This window comes from Uranotaenia lowii, chromosome 2, assembly GCF_029784155.1.
Source record: "Uranotaenia lowii strain MFRU-FL chromosome 2, ASM2978415v1, whole genome shotgun sequence".
Classification (NCBI taxonomy): Eukaryota; Metazoa; Arthropoda; class Insecta; order Diptera; family Culicidae; genus Uranotaenia; species Uranotaenia lowii.
Genome location: NC_073692.1, coordinates 103,618,871 through 103,623,526, shown reverse-complemented (window position 1 = coordinate 103,623,526; position 4,656 = coordinate 103,618,871).

The window sequence follows — 4,656 nt, the reverse complement described above, 5'->3', positions numbered from 1 at the left end:
GAAATTTGTGTCTGAGAATCTAGAAGTGTTGCCCTGTAATCAGTCATGTAACTTCAAATAACAAATTTTTGCTAGTTCCAGAGCTCGTATGTTGCCAATGCGACGGCTGAGATTCAATGAACGCCAAAACTCGCGAAAACAATTTTTTTCACAAATTACGGCGATAGAATCCCTCTACATCCTATTATAAAAAAAAGCTTGGCTTTCGGTTACCCATAATAATAAAAAATTGTAAAGTTTAGTTTATCGTGTTTTAATTTTCTGGCAACAAATTACCCAACCTCCCTCGTGACAATTTTCTTTCGGACATGGCAAATATCGACTTACGGCTCTCTCCTGCAGCGGCGCGTCTGCAAACGCTTCTCCTGCCGCTGCTCCCGTCGATCCTCGGCGAAATCTGATTGATCTGCTCCCGGGGTACCTTGGATCTATGACCGGTGTCTCGACCAATAGCCGCTAGGGGAAATGGCCGCGTCGCACTTCTCGATCTCGATTCGGCAGCCCGCTTCCAACGCCATTCCAATCTCGTTGGTCAAAACCTGGCCGTGCGATTGAACTTCGAGGGCAGCCTTGCCTTTTCACGCACAAACAGCCGTCTCAATTTTCGCCGTGATGGTTTATTCGAGCCGGCCAGGGCATAGACGCCATCCGAACAGTCCTGGGACGCCACCTGATATTCGTTTAAGCCACATGAATTAGCTTGAAGGATTAGTCGGATCACTTGTCGAAACTCGCGTGACATCGATACGCACTTGTTGGCCCTCGATTGCTGATCCGAACGATTCAAAATCACTCCTCGGTGTCGCGGTTGAATCCCAAAAAGAAAAGCAAGTGCTCTCCACCGAGCCTCGAGAGGAAGAACGAAAACAGCCGTTCTCCTCCGGTTCCACGTCACCTTTTTTTCGCACACCGGTGACGCACACTTTGTCGCAGACTTTTCCCTACACTGAAAGAAAAACCATGGTATTCTGAAATAAATAAAAATGTTTAATTTTACCATACGTTAATATTGTCGATATAAAAGAAGTTTTGGTTATTTTGACGACTTTTTGGTAAATTTTACCATGCGGGGTAGAAAAATTATGGTAAACCTAAATGAAAAAAGAGGTTTAATTTTACCATGCGCAAAATTTATTGATATAAATGAATGTTTAGTTATTTTGACGATCTTTTGGTTAATGCTACCATGCGGGCCAAAAAAATATGTGGTAAACCTACACAAAAAAGAGGTTTAATTTTACCATGCGAAACGTTTTGTGCCTTTGGATAAAAATTTGGTTATCATGACAATACTGTGGTACATTTTACCATGGATATTAAAAGCCAAAATACGTTCAATTTAGTTGTGTCATCTTGCGCTTTGTTTTCTCCTCGCCATTAAAATGGCTTTAAATTTCAATTTATTGCTGAAAACTTTGGAATCAATATTGATTTTGTGCTATGTGCCGCGATCTGAATGGTAAAGTGTTTTGGTGTGGAATATGTGACAAAAGATATAACTGTTTATTTATCCACAGGAGGCCATATTTTAATCTGGAGTGCAAGCGGAGTCATCAATGACCGCTAATTACAACAGTTTATAAAATGTTCAAGAGTAAGTGAATTTTATTAGTATTTCTGCACAATATTTAACATTTCTTTTTTATTTTATTTTAAGCGCACGGGGCGATAATGATTCAAGAAGGCGAAAATAAAATCTTGAGACAACAGCGGAACACCGGAAAAAATTGTAAAGGAACCTCCATCAAGTTAGGTTTTGGCATATAGTTCGTGATCATTAACACCGAACAATATTATATGTGAGTGATATAACAGTAAAGGATAAATAAACCAGCATTTTAAAAATTTAAATAGTTTCATTGAATGCATTGATAATTTACCATTATTTTGTCATAATTACCATGGCATGGTAAAATTGTACGTCGTAAAACCGTAACGCACCATAACGCATACACATGGTAATTTTAAACACACTCATGTTCAAGATAAACAAAAACGTACTCAAAAAAAATCCATCTGTTTTTATTTTTAAATTAACCCTCCGAAAAGGTAACGTTTACCATGATTTTTCTTTCGGTGTAGTTTTTTCCTTTTTTGTTGACTCTTCCCGCTCAGAATTCTGTCCGATTTTTTGCCAAATTTGGCCGTTTCGAGCAGTTATCGGGTCGATTTTGCCCCGTGATTTCCGAACTGGGACGTTATTATTTTTCGGTTCACGTTGAGGGTAACTTAATGAAAAGTTGGGTTTTTTCTAACAAAAATGTTGCCAATTTTGATCAAACCATATCAAATTACAGTCAACTCAAACATTAAAAAAAAACAAATGTAACAATTCCTACTCGTGGCATGGTCCCTAGCAGAATCAAGTTCATGTTATCATGATTAGGCAAAGCTGTGATCCTGTTAAAAAAACAAAATTTCGCGACGAAAGCTTTGGTTTTCGATATTTTGTAAAAAAAACTTAAAAAGAGTAGTAAGTATTGTTTGATAACTTCGTGACCTACGATCTCAACTAATCTATTTTACTTTTAACTGAATTTTATGATGATTTTTCTATGTTTTTGTCAGATTTTGAATGCTGACATTCCAGTGAAAACGTGTTTTATGGACACAAAAATAATCAAGTCATTTTAAAATCAAAACAGCTGAACCCACCAAATTGTACCTAGTTTTTGTCAAATAAGAAGGATCTGCCAATAAAGAAGCGTAAATTGAAAAAAAAAATGGATGCAGTCATCTAAAATGCAGATAAGACGAAGCATAAAGTGATAAAAACTAATTAATAATATAACTTAAAAAAGTGTGCAGAGACACCAAGAATACAATATGATTATTTCTTACAGAAAACGATATTTTTATATATTTTTTTTCCGTGATTTGTCATAAGATTACCTTCATTTCCATTTCAGAAAACTTGTTGATCAAATGAATGGTTTTCAAGATACACGCCTTCCTAACTGTCCCATTTCTAAATGAGCTAAGCTTTATGGACCCTTTGAGCGATATTGTTTATAAATCCATGCTTTTTCTCATAAATTACAATCTTTGAACATATTTTTCCAGCCTGGTTCCTTTTTAAGCATGGATCTAAAATACTAATAATAAGTTTCATGTTTCAAAAAAACAACAAATCAATTATTAATTTAATTATAAGTTAAAGAAGGTCATGTCAGTTTGTAAACGATAAAAAACACTAAAATTTTAGTAATGAATATCAAGAGCATTTTTACTCGCAGTTCGCACTGCACTGTCAGCAGCACGACTTAGTTGAAACTTTGTTGTGTATATTTACTGACAAAAATGTAAATAAATCTTTTTATATGTTCTAAATGAAGCCCTCATGAAAATTCACACTTCTTTTAATGGTTAGGATTGAAACAGAGTTTTGGCGATGTTAAATATATTTTTGGAAAAATAAGGTGTTAGTTAATCACTGCAAAAGTTGTTTCCCTCTAGGCTTTGGACAGGACATTCTGAATACGTGATTTTTTATCACTCTCTCTGGTTTTACAACTAGAGTGGAGCGACATTTTTCAAAACGTTGAACTATGTTTTTAGCTCCGTTTATTGCCAAATTTTTAAAAAAAAAAGGATGAAGGAGAAGTAATACCTCATTGTTTGCATGTGAGTATCTAAAATCTTCGTCATCAAAATTATTTATTTTTATGTTTGGCATTTTAGGGCCAAAGTAGGTTAAAGATCCAAAATAGGGTTACTCAGTCTATGCACTTTTTATCTTTGTGTCAGTCTTTGTGATATCACAACGAATTTTACAACATCACTGGAATACCGTTGAGCAACTGTACTTGCCAAATTGCACATATTGTATTCTCGGCTTCTGTAAGTTTTTCAGACAAGAATTGTGAGTTCAAATAAACTTCGATGTTCAATCGTAGCTCATTTAAACCTACATATTTTAGAACGCTTAAAGAAATCAGAAATAAGAGATAAAATTTGGCGATTCGCATCACGTGACTCGAAAGGTTGCCGAAAAAAAATTCTGTGTTTTGACGAAAAAAAATTCTGACTTTCTGTGATTTTACCCTAAAATTCTGTGACGGTTTTCTGTTATGCCTTTTTCATCAAATTCAATCAAAATTCATGTCTAATTGCGTCTTTTTTACATTTCACTAAAGAAAAATCAATTTAAATTACCAATTCTATCATATTATTCCATTTCATAGATAATTATCCAAAATTTATACTGACATAAAAAGTTGAATTTTGAAAAAAACGTCCAAAATTTTAAAATTCTGTGAAATCTGTGAATATTCCGAAATTTCTGTGTTCTGTGACACAGATTCTGTGATGAAAATTGGATCAAAATTCTGTGAAATTGTAGATTTTTCAGTGATTTCGGCAACCTTGGTGACTCGCCGGATAAGGCCTGTTAACTAATTTATTACTGTTTGTCCCAACCCTTCGATCCACTTTATAGAGTTATTTTTTTTTCTGTTATTCGAAAGTTGTAAAAAATATTATCATTTAATAGAAGTAATGTTACAAATTAATTTTGCGCAAACTTCAGGAAAAAACTTAACTTTGCCAACAATATGTTTGAAATCAACTTGTAGTCGTGCTGAAACTTTGAGTTTTGTGTTTTAACGATAAAACGATGTTCTGAGAATCAACAGAAAAAGATAAGAGATACGAATT